This window comes from Octodon degus, unplaced genomic scaffold (genome assembly GCF_000260255.1).
Source record: "Octodon degus isolate 3935 unplaced genomic scaffold, OctDeg1.0 scaffold00129, whole genome shotgun sequence".
Taxonomy (NCBI): Eukaryota; Metazoa; Chordata; class Mammalia; order Rodentia; family Octodontidae; genus Octodon; species Octodon degus.
The window spans coordinates 3715450-3730064 of record NW_004524705.1 but is presented as its reverse complement, the minus strand read 5'-3'; the positions used below and the strand labels follow the sequence as shown (position 1 = coordinate 3730064).

Genomic DNA, 14615 nt, shown 5'->3' with positions numbered 1-14615 from the left:
CTCAGGAGGGAGGCATCGATCACGCAGTGCGACATTCATTGGCGTCACCAGCTCCCGGAACCGCGCATATCTTAACATCGGCACAATTTATTGCCTAATTATTTAGTTTGCCCTTTCAAAGAGTCCGCACCCAGCACTCTTTCTGAGAGGGAGCACACACAAGACGTGGGCGCTTGAAAAGTCGTCTCCCCCATTGCATTAAACGCGAAATAACCTTTTATCAAATGCTTGGTGGTCAGTTAGAATATTGAATTTGTATTTTAATCATTGAGTTCAACAGGAAGATAGCCAGTGGGAAGGACTTAATTACAAATGGTCTTTCTCATGCTGTCCCAAGAGGCTCTTTAATGAAGTTCCGAGCCCTCAGACAGAAAAGGTCAAATGGCTTTGCTCCCGGGGGCCTCAAAGTGCACAGAGCTGAACCTTTATCTTAGCAGATGTTCAACCAGGTATAATATTAGCCCAGGGCAAAAATTCCAGGGAAGCTGAGTTCCCAGGCAAGCAGTTCTCTGGAATTCAGCGGATGGTAAAACAGCCTGATTTAGAGTTTAAAGAGAGGATGAATTTAGATAATTTCCATTTGAATATAAAACATTTTATTAGGACAGTAATATGCTCCTAGGACTTTTTGACTCAACATTAACCCAACACATAAAAAAAAAAAAGAAGCTTCACAATAGAATGTAAAATTAGACAAAAGATAACTTTAAATAATTAACCAAAGGGCTCGTCAACAGATAGCTCAGTGAACTAAAGCCCCTGCTTAGGCAGGCTCAGAGACCAGGGTTCGATCCCCAGCGTGCCATGCCAGCCCCACTCCCTGGGGCGCGCTGAGATGGCACTGAGACTGTAATCCCAGTGATTGGGAGGCTGAAAATGGGAAGGATCACTACGAATCCGATCTGTGTAGTGAGACCTTGTAGACCCTGTACTAAATACATAAAATAAATAAATAAGCAACCATCAGTTGAATCAAAAATCAGAACAAAACTTAGAAACACACATGCCACAGCGGATAAATATTTGTGATTAGAAAGGCTGAAGATTTTCCAGCAAAGACTTGGTAACTCACTGGACAGCCCTACTAGGGCAGGCAAGAGGGGAATTAATCACCATGGGGAAGGACTGGCAGGTTGACCTCTGCCAGTATAGTGGTAAGACACTGTCACTCTTTCTAGAAGCCTGTCTTAGCTACTGGAGTTATACCTGAAACTGGAAAAAGGTGTTGGGCCACTCACTAGTCCACCCAGAGCACTTTGTTCACCTCTCTTGGCGCCCTGAGTAGTGGAGATCTCCAGCCGTGCAGTGAGGTCCCAGAGCGCCCCAGCCGCCCTGAGCCTCTACCTTCCAGGGCACCCACAAGTTACTGGCAAGAACCAGATGGAAGGCCTGCTGCCAGGTAACTTCACAGCCACCCAGTGCCAGCCTCGCCTTCTACTGCTTCATTGTAAGATTTGTAGTGTATTTGTTTTTGCCTCTCTTTACATTCTTTAAAATATACACAGCCCTAAATATTTTCAAGAAATAGCATAGAAAACGCTTTCATGGATGAAAAGCGATGTTCCCAACTTTTACCAGCAGATACTGAGGGCCTACCTGAATAGCCCTCTCAATAGGCGCGCAATTAAGAACTTCAATCCTAGAACTTTCAGTGTGTTGCCTATGTGGGAAACAGAGAAAAAGGAAAAGGGGTTGGGTAGAGACCAAAAAAAAAAAAAAGGGAGGCGCGTTGCCCTAGGGTGCAAATGCCACGGGGGTGTTCGGCTGAAGGTTCCTCTCTAGCTATTTCATTCCTAATATAACCGTCTTGCTGTAAGAGGGCAGCGTTAGGTTGCTTTTGGGGCAAAGCTTCTCTTGGGAGCGCGTGCGGTCTTGGGGACCTGGGACCCCAGCCGGAGAGGCTGAAGCTGGGAACTACAGGAAGGCGGGAGAGGAGAGGCCCGCCACCTCTTTCTGTCCGGCTGGGGGGCTTCTCTGGGCTTTTTCCAGCCTCTCCCCCAAGATCAGAGGACAGCAGCGATCTCTGCCACAGGGACGATCTCTGGGACAAGAGCGCCACTCTCTGCCCCAAGCCACGGATGCGCAGCCCGACCAAGCCCCAGCCCGCTCCCTACCCCCGACCCCTGACCTGACCCCCAGCCCCTGACCCCCCAGTCCCTGGCCCGAACCCCGTCCCTCCATCCCCCTCCAGCCCCCTGCCCAGGTCCTGCAACCCGCCCCTCCCCCAATCCCCTGCTCTGGGTCCTGCACCCGCCTCCCAGTCCCCTGACCCAGAGCCCCTGCCCTAGAGCTCCTGTGCCCCTCAATCCCTGGTGAGCCCCACTCCTGGTCCCCGCCCTGGCTGGAGGACCGATGCACTGCTCTCAGTCAGCCACAGCCGGGCCTCCAGGCATCTCCTGCAGCCGGTGCCTCCTGCCCGCCTTTCCCTTTCCCCGGCTCCATCAAAGGCCTCTCTGTTATTGAAACACGAAGCCGTTTCCTCCCCAAACCTTGGGCTCCCCAAGGCCTGAATCAATGGTCCTATGTGCTCCCCCTTATAATAAATGTGTTTGTTCAGGAGGCGTCTTTCCCGTGGTTATTTTGGGTAGAGGCCTGAGGTGTGGCGCGCAGGCGTGTGTGTGTGTGTGTGTGTGTGCGCGCGCGCGCGCGCGCGCGGGCTTGGTGTGTCTGGTGTGCTTAGGGTGTATGGCAAGGTGTGTATGGTTGTGGTGTGTGCGCATGGTATCTGGTGTGTGTTTGTGATGTACGTGTGGTGTGTGTATGTGTGTGTGGCGTGTGTGTGCTGTGTGTGCGCTCTCTGGCATGTGCGTGTGCTGTGTGCGTGCGTGTGCGTCCTCCCTGCTCACAGGGCTCCACTCCGGGTGCCCCTTCCCAGGCGCCCCCTCACCCTCGCCCTGTGCCCTGCTCCTTCTCCTCCCCTCTCCTCCCGGCCCAGCCGTCCAGTCCCGGGCAGAGGGCAGGAAACTCAGCTCCGCCGCCTGGGGAGCCGCTGTCTTGGAGGCGAGGGTGGCAGCGCCCGCCCTGTCTCACCCGCCCCCACGGACCCCGCGGGGGCCAGACCCTCACTTCGCTGGGTCGCCAGGCACCCGGCACCCCTTGCCCGAGGAAGGCGGGCCCACGCGGGCGGGAGCTGGGCGAGGCGGCCGGGCGGCTCCTCCCCTGGGGCTCGGCCCTAACTGGGGGCTCCCAGGATGACTTTCCCGGGGACGGACGGCCGCACCGCCTCCTCCCCTGGCCGAGGACCTCTGCCATCCGGAGCCACAAAGACACATTCTTGCACACGGGCGCGCGCGCGCGCACCCACACGCACACCCACACCCACACGCAGCCAGAGACAAACTTAAGGTGAGCAGCAGGCGCGCGGGCTTCACTCCGTCCCCAGCCTCCCGCTGCAGAGGACCAGGGGATCTGAGCCTCGGGCTTCCAGGACCAGGTAAAACCTGCCTGTACTTTCTCTTCCTCTCTGGGCCAGGCTTGTGGACTAGGAATTCAGGCCGCAGAGCAGACAGTAACAAGTTTCTTCAGCTCTTTCGTTCGCACTGGGCTTCCATGGGACTCCCCAGCATTTTTAAGGTTCACATTCAAACGAAATACTCCTGCAGCCAACTAGGCTTGATCAATCTGGAAGCGGGGAAAGCGTTCACTCTACTTTTCTGCTCTGGACGGCTTGCGGGCTCAAGGGTGGTCTCCATGTGTGCTTCACCAAGCACCTGAGGTGAAAAAGAGACTCTTGGTATCAGTTCCAGGCAAGGCTGGCAAGCGGAGATGCCCACTTAGCTCAGGGCTGGGCCTCAGGGAATATCAAAACTTACACGGAAAAGAAGTCCCTTGCCTCCGAGGTGGTGCCTGCTAGCTTAACAAGCTTTGATGCACTATTGTGGTGTAGGCTTTTCTGTTTAATATAAAATTCAGAACAGTTATGACGCATTTTATACATAGAATGGTGTGTTGAAAAATCTTTACAGTGATAGTCCTTAAGATTACTTGTCGAAGTTGTTGGAAGGATTTATTTGAATAGTGAAACTGCTCAGCACTGAAAGCCAATTGGAACGGTTTGGAGATTGGCATAATTTGTCTCTTTCCATTGGATGTGGATGGTGTGTTCGAAATAAGACGGTTTATTATTTGGAAAATAAGTTGTTTTATTTTCATTTATCACTGGAAAAATACACCAAGTGCCCAGTCCACTTGGGAGTTTTCAGGGTGGGAAGCCTTCTGGTGCATGTTCCACTGTGACGTCATGAAGTCAAACAAGTCCTGCCCGCCAAGGGCTCTGAAGAAATGAACCCTGTGAATTAATTTCTAACTGAATGAAGTAGTTATTTGTTGCAAATGTAGCTTCTGGTAACCATTTCTATTTGATGATTTCCGGGTCTTAAATTTGAAGTAATGCTATGCACATTTTAGTGACTTCAATATTTTAACGGAACCATAAAGTCCAAGTAGCGTCAGCCCAGAACACATTGCTATGGTTGTCTCTGGGAAGCTTGCAGCATGGCTTTCCTTAATCCTGACATCGGCTCTCAACTTCAGATCCACTTATATATGTGAAAGAGAAAATATTTTTCCTCCAGTTCAGTAACGGATGCCAAGGGACGACTGAACATTTAAACTTTAGTCCTTAGCCTTAAACTTTCAGTTGCTTCAGCTAAATGAATGAGCTGCAGGGTCCTGTCTTTCCCTTTTGGTGATATCCACACTGCACTGTAAGTGGCTTACAGACAGGAGAACGAGGTGAGAACTGCTTTTGCTGAGAGTTAACTGAACAAGAGAAAACCAACCATCTCAAGGGTTGGTTGGGGCCAGGCAATGTCCCCGGGGCCAGGATTCTGAGTGGGTGCCCAGGAGTGCCCCGTGGGTCTGTGCTTTCAAGGAGAAGCTAAGAGGGGAAGAGTATGTTCTTATAAAGGGACCCATTTATTTTTCAAGCAGGCCCTGTCTCTCTCAGAGGAATGGCCGACACTGAAATTTAGAGGGACTGGGGAAACTTTTGCAGAGAAGAATCAATTAATTATATGCCAGTGGTTTCATTTCATTTTCCTTGCTTTGGGAGCAAGTAACTCATCCAGGATAAATACATGTGGCGTGTGTAGAAGGATAATTTGTCAGCAGCCCATCCTCAAACAGTCCTGCCTTTCAGCATCTTGGGTGTGGAACTGTGGTCTTTCTGAGCAGCTGAAGCAGCCTTTTGAGCCATAAGGTGGCCTTGGAGTTCATCTCTCCAAGATGAACAAGACCATATTCAGAAAATGAGGCCTGTCTTAGGAACACACTAGTTTCCCTTTCCTTTTGCCCCGTGTGTATTCCCCCCAACCCCCACTACCTTTCAAGGTTAACGGTATCCCACCAAATAGAATTGCAACAGAATGCAAGGCAAATTTGAAACTAACTTTTATATTATGGTCTTCTGTTGCTTCTCATTAATTCTCCGACATCCTGCAGTCAGGATTGCTAACCACAGTACTTAGTGTCTGCCCTTTGAACAGACCTAGCCTGCTGTGTGAAGGCAGCAAAATATTGTTGGGAGAAGCAGGGAGAAACGGGAACCTGGATGTTCAGGATTTTAATCAATAGTGTTTAAGGAGGATTAGAGGAAACAGCTGGTTAAACAAATATTAGGTGTAGAGAGGACGCCATGGTATAAATTAATAAAGCAGCTCTTCATTTACACTGTGAATGAGATTTGTGGCGGGTAAATGTGTGAAGTGTGATCTCCGGTCGCCCTCTCGTGGACGAGTTAAAGAATGCTTTCTCACCAGCCTCAAAAAACTGGACTTTTCATTTCACTGACCGCTGAATGCCAGGAGTTGAGGTACGGGCTCAGAGGACAGGCTAAAGCAAGCGACTGTTAGAGTTTAGGCCTCGAGGCATCACCCACTCTATTAAACGCGTCACAGCTGCATTTTGAATGGATTTACTCTTCACTGGGTAATTTGCTGACAGCTTCCTGCCTCCTTGAGAAGGTGGGCTCCGCCACAGCTGAGTTCTGACCGAAGATTGTTGTTCAAAGGCGTCATGCTGAGGCTCGAGAGCTTGACTGTCTGGAATCCCGTGTCTCAGAAGGGAATAAATTGCCGTATTACTTAGTTTAATTGGGTAAATGGCTGCTAATTCAAAAAGTTAGTACACTGGAACTAGAGCATTTTATTACATTTGCTTTCTGTTTTTCATTAAATGCAAAAGAATAATAGTAAAAATCGCTCTTAGGTAGTGGCATATAGTTTCTAAGGTATTACTCTTAATCAATAATTAGAATGTGGGATAATCTCATCTATGCTTATCTGTATACAATTTTAAAGCAAGAAAATTACTTTGATACAGTTGATAATATAAAGAAAAAAAAATCCTCGACAACGACAGTTACACAGAAAACCACTGAAGTATTGAGCTGTCACAGAATGTGAGTTCCTCTGAATGCTGCCATTTCGAAAACTTTTCTCTAGGAAACATATGAATGATTACTTCAACTGGCTTCTTTTAAGATCTAGGACTTAATAGCAGTAGTGTTCAGCACATCCGCTGTTAATCAAGACAAGTGGCGAAATGCAAATTGGAAGGTAAAATGTCTCAGTAGGAAACAGGGACCAATCGGTCCCTTGCTGAGCTCCCGGGGTGTGGTCCACAGGTGCCGCCAGGCGGGCTGTTGCTCGGTAGAAGGCGCCTGGCTCCAGGGATTCCTTGGCTTTGGTATGGCAGGAGTACCAGCTGCCAAACAGTTTCTCACTTAGTCCTTTTTTCATGAATACCACAAAATGATAGCCTGCATTGGTCAGTGGAGATGGACAGACGCAACGCCATCAGGCGTGTGAGATAAAGCACGTTCTCTTGGTACTCATCTCCAATGCACCGTTGGCCAACAGAAGAAATTATCTTAATAATTTCATCAGATCATCGGTGAGATTTAGAGTGAATCTCATAGCCACTGAAGAGCAGGGACAGATTGCCTAAAAGTCAGAGGCCTTGAAGAGGCCTGTAATCGGGGCTTATAAAACTTGATACAAGTTTTAATGATTGCGGATGATGCAGCAAAACTAGCCAAGGATAAACTTTAACTGACTGAACTGAGAGAACCCGCTTCATGGCTGACGGCCGGAGTTCTCACTTATAACTCTATGTGATGGCTTCATCCACGGATGGGAACGTGAGTGGAATTGCTGGATTTACGATTCCCAGCTGTGTTTCTTAAAGAAAGCCGGGATTTTGTAGTTAGCAGGGGGGATAACTGAGAAAGAGGCGCTGCTAGAAGACCATGAGGTCACTGACGAAACAGAAACAAAACTCTCCCTAGCAAGAGTAACAGCGTGACAGCAGGCCCCGCGTCTTGTCAGGAGGGACGCTTCCCCTCTGCCAAGCCTGAATACCCAAGAAGGGCGCCAGTGACTCCTCGGTTGTAACTGAACTCCTACTGTGACCCAAGGAAAGTAAGTAAGAATGTCCACAAAGCCTTAGAGAAAATGTCTCTGTTCAGTCTCCATCCAAGCTCTATGACTCTTTCTCCCTGTGAATATTGCTCTGAATTTTGAGAAGTCACCTCGCTGGATCGTTCATGTCTTTATTTGGTGCAAATGTGCCGAGCAATGGCCATTTGCCAGGCCCTGTGCAAGCATTAGGTGCCGGGCTCAGCCTCACTTAATGCTAGAGAGATCCACCCCCAGATGAACAGAAAGCCAGTGGCCTTGGTGATAAACTCAAACTGCTGCAAGACCCTGAAGAGCACTTTGAAGGACGTGACAGCCAGAGCAGGGTCGCTCACCACTTCAGCTCTGACAGAACTCTGAGCGTGCGCCTTCAAACATCGTCTTCCTGGACGGCCGGTGGTCTCTGGCTCTCACAGGCAATTCCGTCTGTGAGGGTGGGTGGAGGAGGCGAAAATGCCTTTGTGCGCAGCCATCCTCCAGGCTCAACAGCTGACCTCACACTGAGAAGCTGACTCAGTGCCTGCCGTCCAGCAGGGAGCCACCACCCCAGGCTGGCATCTTAATTGCCTCACCGAGTTCTCAGGTTGGTGTAGGAGCCAGACAGGCACACACCGGGAACCACCAGCAAATTTGCCAAGTAGGTGAGATTCGCCTCCTAGTCCCCTGGGTCTCTTTCCTTAGCACCTTATCTAAATTTTCCAGCCCCCTCGAACTCATAAATCAAGACTCTATACTACACCCCTGTACTCCCAAGAGAACCTGACACTTCCCTAGTTTATTGATTTCTTAACCACACTTAAGTGTGAATGAGTTTTATTCCTGTGTATACATTTCAAGTCTTTTATCTCTTAAAAAAATGTTTTGTTTTCTGTAAAAAGAATTCAAAACATCTGGAGGCTTTCCCATCCTGACTCTAAAGGGTATAATGCAGCCTAGTTAAATCCTCTACGGTCTTCAGGTCTTCAGTCTCTGTTGTCCCTGTCCCTTACGTGATGACAGAAGGATCCCATAAGGCCTATTCCAGGACCTCAGAGACTCCAGGCTCCAGCAGGGTGTCAGCTGGCTCATTCCTCTGACCCTGAGGGCACCTGGAGTCCCCACAGCCTAGGCCTGAGCCGCACTAGGGTGCTTTGGCTGTGCACCTCCTGCAGCACCCCCAGCTGCTTCGGTGCCACTGTCTGAGCTCTAGCGCCTCCCAGGCCTGCAGGCCTCATGGGGGAAATGGGGAGAGACCTCGCACTGGGCTCAGGGACCCATCAGAGTCATGGAGAGGAAGAGGACAGTGGTCTGTTTGAAATAAACACAGTAAATTACTCATCGCATTGAAGGTGTGTGTTGGGGGCAACATCTTGAAAAAAAATGTCTGCAGAACCCTTAAGTCCAATTAGTTTTAGAGAAATTTTTCATATTTATACTGATTAAGATTTTAGGAAAGTTTGTAGAAAAATAGTGAAAATCTGCTTTAGATCTGTGAAAGTCACACTAATCAGACGTTTACGTTCCTTCTCATTGCGTGTGCAGTTAACGTGTGGCACAGTGAGCATTGTGCCTTACTGGGTGTTTCCCATCCTTAAATTATGTCCCATTAAGTTATTTCACTACAGTTTGATGTTCCTAAAAGATACTGTTTTGATCTTATAGCCTAAGAATGTACTCACCAATTTTTGCAGTACTGGTCCTGATGACCCTGCGGTGGAGTCCAGGGGCCCGCCGGGGTCTCTTCGGCGACCTCCAAGGCCTGTACTCCAGGCGGCTCAATGTCTCTGGACTGCAGCACATTCCCTGATTCCGATTCTGGCTCTTCTTCACTTTTGTCCTTGTCCATCAGAGTTGTTAGCAGTCTAAACTCTTCTCAGATTAAAATAATAATTACAATATTAGACTTCAAGTGTAAGTAGAATTAGCTGATGGATTTAACAAACCTTTAAATATGAGAAAAGCAAGACTAGAGACAGGAAGGCAGATAGGAAGCTTTTGCAACAAGGGAGGTGCGACTTACGGGGTTGCTGAGGTTGGAGGTTAGAGAGAAACCCTGGGACACAGGTTCCCTGAGTGCCGATTGATCGCGTGGAAAGGCCTGCAGGTCAGTAGGGGAGGAGGACATGGAGAAGGCAAGCGTCAGCAGACATAATGTGCCGAATTCAGGAAGCTCCTGGGGCCAGCCAGGGACCTACATAAGTGGAGCGCGGAGCACACGCATCTTAAGCCACAGGAAGCAAGATTTGAAAATGAGAGCTGAAAATGGTTTGGAAAACAGAATAGATCGCATCAGGAAACAGTGAAGGGAGACGCTGTGACCACAACTGAAACTCATAAGAAATCCAGCAAGCGAGCACGTCGCCACTAACCTTTCCTAACCAACAACTGAAGGGCGTCCTCTGAAGGGACCGCTAGCGAGGTTCTGGTAACCTCTGTATTCCACAGTTCAGGTTCGTCCTCCACCGATGGAGGGGCCCGACATGTTTGTTAAGTTAAATGAAATTAAAATGGCATTTCTGAGCCGTGATGTTCTAATGACAGATTTTCATAATGATAACCCTGAGTAAGACCCATGATGTCTGAATTGCAGTTATTTGTTCAATTTTCTCCAATACTGACCTAACTTTAAATATATGTTGGCGGTGGTGTGTTTAAAAAAATCAGCCACCGACGTGTGTGGTGCTCATGGGCACCCCCAGGGCATCTGGCTACCCCTCGCTGGGGTTGTTTAGCCCCCACAGTAGTGAGTGGGCTGCAGGACCAGGCTGGCTCCAGCCGCTGTTCCTTCCTTGGCCCCTGCTGCTGCAGACTCTAAATCGTAGACCAGATATGGAAGCCGTAATCTCAGGCTTCTTAGACTTCTCAGGAGCCTACTATTTTTTTTTTTTATATACTTCCCTCACTCTCAGTAGAATTGCCAGATAAACTATGATGAATATGTGAGTAATTGTTTAAGCTTTTATTTTCATTAGTGCGTGTTTGTGGTACACAGTGATGGTCCCTGTGGTGGGGAGTGTTGTGTGGACACCTTGACTCTTGGTCCTGTGTCACTCCTTCACTCCCTGCCTTGTTTCTGATGCTGTTTTTTTGCAAAATATCTGTCTCCCTCTTTCTTGTCATCTTTTGTTATGCTCTTTATTTATATTTTTCAAATAAGAGAAACCATGTAATATTTTAGTATAAATGTGTCTCCATATTGCATAGGCTGCAATTATACTAAACAAAAATATCTTATTTTTATGAGGTCCACATTTAATTGGATGTTAATTTTGTATTGGCTAAGTGGCAAGTAACTTCCCACTGAAGTTACTAAAACTAGAATATGCCAGACAAAACTTTCTCCATGAGTCTTAGAGACACTTGCTTCCAGAGTTCGCTGGTTGGTTGCCTGGTTGGCCGGCCGGCTGGCTGGCTGGTTGGCGGGCTTGTGTGCACACAGTAGTAGAGAGCTTTTGCTCACACTAAGCAGGCCCCCTACCACTGAGCTGTGCTCCCAGTCTTAACAAGTTTCTTTTCACTAGTGAGATAAATATACAAAAAAATGATGTGAATAAAATTATTCAATTTAAATATACTCATCAATATGCAAATTTATAGCACATTTATAACAGTGACATTACATGCGCTATATATTAATGTCTCCTGTAAAGATCTCATCTAGTCTACTGATCGTGTTTTCTATTTTTCACATAAGTGATAGTAATAGAACCAAAAATGAATTTTAAATGAAAGAGCGCACATTCAGAAAAAGGCACTGTGCACAATGGGTATAAACTCTCACAGGGGGCTGGGGAGATGGCTCAGTAGAATAAGTGCGTGCCTGGCAAGCGCAAGGGCCTAAATTCAATCCCCTGTTCCAGAAAAACAAAACAAACAAACAAACAAACAAACACCCTTTCACTTACTCTCACTGAGGAACACAGCAGCCACAGGGCTTGTTCTCCAGGACACATTGCATGTATGTTGTCATTTGGCTGCCACCATGTGGTTCGTGGAGGTATTACCTAAAGTAATAATGACACCTAGACTTGGCACTCGGGTTATTTCTAACCTGATAATTACTTTTCATTTACCCCAAAATGTCATCTACCTCAACAACAAGAACAAACTGATAAATACATTATGCAATGATTTTTCAGATTTAATTTGCCAACAAAATAGCATATCATTTTTAAGAAAATCACTAAATTACAAATTATTCAGTATCTCCCAAGTTTATGTTGAAAGGATGAATTCGGCCCTATCTACAGGCTTGCCCAGTCGATGTGACCTTTCTGTCTGACTTAACCATAAGTTTCTTGAACTTCACATGTGCGAAATTGAACTCATTTGCTTTGGTTCAAGCCTGGCTCATGTTTCTCTCTTTACCAACACCAGGACCGGAGGGAGCCTGGCTCAATTATTCCAAGAAAAGGAGAAGCAGCAACCCCGAGGTTTACTCATATATAAGTTATAAAAATCATAACATCTGGAATTGTCAGCTCCCAGCTCCTGGGGTCACCCTGATTCTCTTCCCAAGTCCCCTACGTTGTCCACCTTGCTCCTTTTCATCTGAGCCCCCCAAACACATTGGTCCATTTTTCTGTCTCTATGAGGAAGTACCCCAGGTCAGACCTCTCGTGCCAAGAGGCTCCTCGGGCTCCACACTTTGGAGGCTCAGCAGCCGGTCCTGCTTCTGGCCAGCGACACCAAGCTTCACTCCCTGGGCAGCCTGGCAAGAGGGGACGTGAGTGCAGAAGAGCCCAAGCACAGGCAGGAGCCAGAGGAAACTGGGCCAGGCTGGCACTTACGAGTACAGGCTCTCGGGAGCACTGTGCAGGGCCAGCCTGACTCTCCCAGGAGCACATTCCCGGGTCTATTCCGCTTCCCAACACGCCTGCCCGTGAAGCAGGCTCCACCCCTTCTGGCGGTCCTGTCCTGGTGACAAGTCTTCCAGCACGTGCTCGTGCTAAGGACACACTCAGGTTGTGCGCAAGCCAGGCTCTGTACTTCCTGAACCACCGGGGGTCACCCCCCACCCCGCTCTGCCTCACCTAATCACCCTCAGCGACCCCAGTGAAATGCTCCTTGGCAGGTCACCGGGAATTGCTCCACGTGTCCTTGATGACGCTTCCTACCGAGGACCACATCTGCTCCACGATCACCTCCCCTGCTTTGTGCTGCCACACCCGCCAGGTCACAGGACTTCCTCTAGTGCTCCATTCAGAGTCCTAAAGAGGCTCTCTGAGCGGGTGTGTCCCGGTGGCTTCTGCAGGGCGCTCGCCCCGTTGTCTCTCTGCACATGACACCTCGCTCGCTAACATGTGCATGACATGCAGTCCGCACACTATCTGAAATGCCTCCAGTGTCTTAGCCACCACTGCAAGGACGGCTCAGCACCCAAACGCCACAAGTCCCAGATGAACGTTTTTCTTTCTCTTGAATTTGAAAATCCTGGGCTTTCCCACTGTTAATGAATTTGGTCTACACCCAGTTTCCCAGCACAGAAATAGGAGAGTCCTCCTGTGGATGCTGCCCCATAACCCCTCTGTCTGTCTCCATCAACTGTCAGCAGCCCCTTGGGGTTCAGTTCCTGGAAACCCTACCTCCTGGGCTCCTGCTCTGCCTTGTTTCTCTAGCGCATTCCTTCACAGGAGCACCAGGCCATCTTTCTAAAGGGTACATAGGAAAGCACTTCCCAACAGAAAACTCTTCATTGTCACTGCATCGTTGTAAAAATCAGGTCCACATTGTTGCACTCGCACAGGTCCTTGGTGACAAAGTGCTAGGTCATCTTTCTAGCTTTATCTAAAAGCACTTGCCTTCCCAGCTGATGGGATTAAATGACCAGAAAAGAACAAAAGGCCATGAAGTATCCTAACTATTGGTTATGAGACAGAGAGCCCAGGTGACTACAATGCCTAAGAAATTAGATAATTAAGATACAGAATTGTAACAAAGAATTGAAAACAACATCAAAAAGGAATCTATTAGAAAGTACGAGATCCAAAAAAGAAATGCAACTAAAATTAAGAACTGCATATGTGAGTTTACCAACATTTAGAAGCACATAGAAGATGAGACGCGAACTGGAAAATAGAGCTGCACGAAGGGACTAGGCTGGAACCTAAGAGAGAGGCTGAGTGACACCAAAGAGGAGACCCGGGACATGTGAGATGGAGGCCTTGGCACACTGGCTTCGCAGAAAAGGAAGCAGCACATGAGCAAAACAATCACGCAGAAGCAGTTCTTTTGGGTCTGAAGAGATAGCTCGGTGGCATAAGCACCTGCCTAGTAAGTGCAAGGTTTTGAGTTTGATCCCTAAAACCAGAAAAATATATATTATTTTGACTTCCCCATGAAGTCAGAATTCAAGAAACACTACAAAGCTGAACAGGATAAACACCAAACAATAATACACACACACACACACACACACACACACACACACACACACACACAATCAGCCATATCACAGAGCAGCTGCTGATGCAAAGAGAACATGAAAATGTTCCAGACACACAGACCCCAGGCAGACCAACCCCCAAATAATGAAGTCAGCCTCTTGGAGAGTCTGCTTTCCTTTCCAGGTTTGGAAACGTCAAGTCCTTGGGCTGGCCTGCTTACACCCTGGGCCGTGCTTATCTGCTTGTGACGTTTTCAGGCCTAGAGGAAAAGCAGTGGGCCTTGCTACCAGGACAATGACTTGGGCGAGTGCTAGTGTCCCTCGGGTCCTGCAGTCTCCGTGAGTGCTCTGTGGTCACAGTGTCACCCAGACAAAGTCACAGAAGCAGGTGGAGATGTCTGTGTCCACATCCATCACTACCTAATGACATTTTATGTTGCAAAGGGCAGCACAAATGGTGACTGGAGATGTATGACTAGCCCAGGATAGCTGACGGTATTACACAAACTTGTTTAGGTCCCTGGAAATCAGGTCTCTTAGCACCCAAGTGCATACCCATTATCCCAAAGATCAGAATAGTTAAACTTTCAGAATATTCATCCTCTCTCCCGACCGCTTAGGCAGCTCTACTCCTCTGACTACGCTCACGCACTTTTCTTCCAGTGGGAAGCCCGTGTCAGCGTCTCTGTCTGGTCGGACACAGGCTCCGTCGTAGTGTCATTGACAGCACAGCCCACGACGCCTTGCCTTCCCCTGCTAGGTAGAATTGGTTGCATCTTTAACTAATAACTGCGTGTGTGTGTGTGTGTGTGTGTGTGTGTGTGTGTGTGTGT

General features: G+C 48.2%; 1 protein-coding gene across 2 annotated transcripts in view; it reads left to right on the top strand.

Annotated features, from left to right (window-relative positions):
• Positions 1 to 3259: 3259 nt before the first annotated feature.
• The window catches only part of Hapln1 (hyaluronan and proteoglycan link protein 1), a 69221-nt gene continuing 57865 nt past the window's right edge, over positions 3260 to 14615 (top strand). For both annotated transcript variants that reach the window (XM_023701004.1, XM_004640938.2), the window contains exon 1: positions 3260 to 3433. The gene's annotated coding sequence lies outside the window, so the exon portion shown is untranslated. The remainder of the gene's footprint in view (positions 3434 to 14615) is intronic.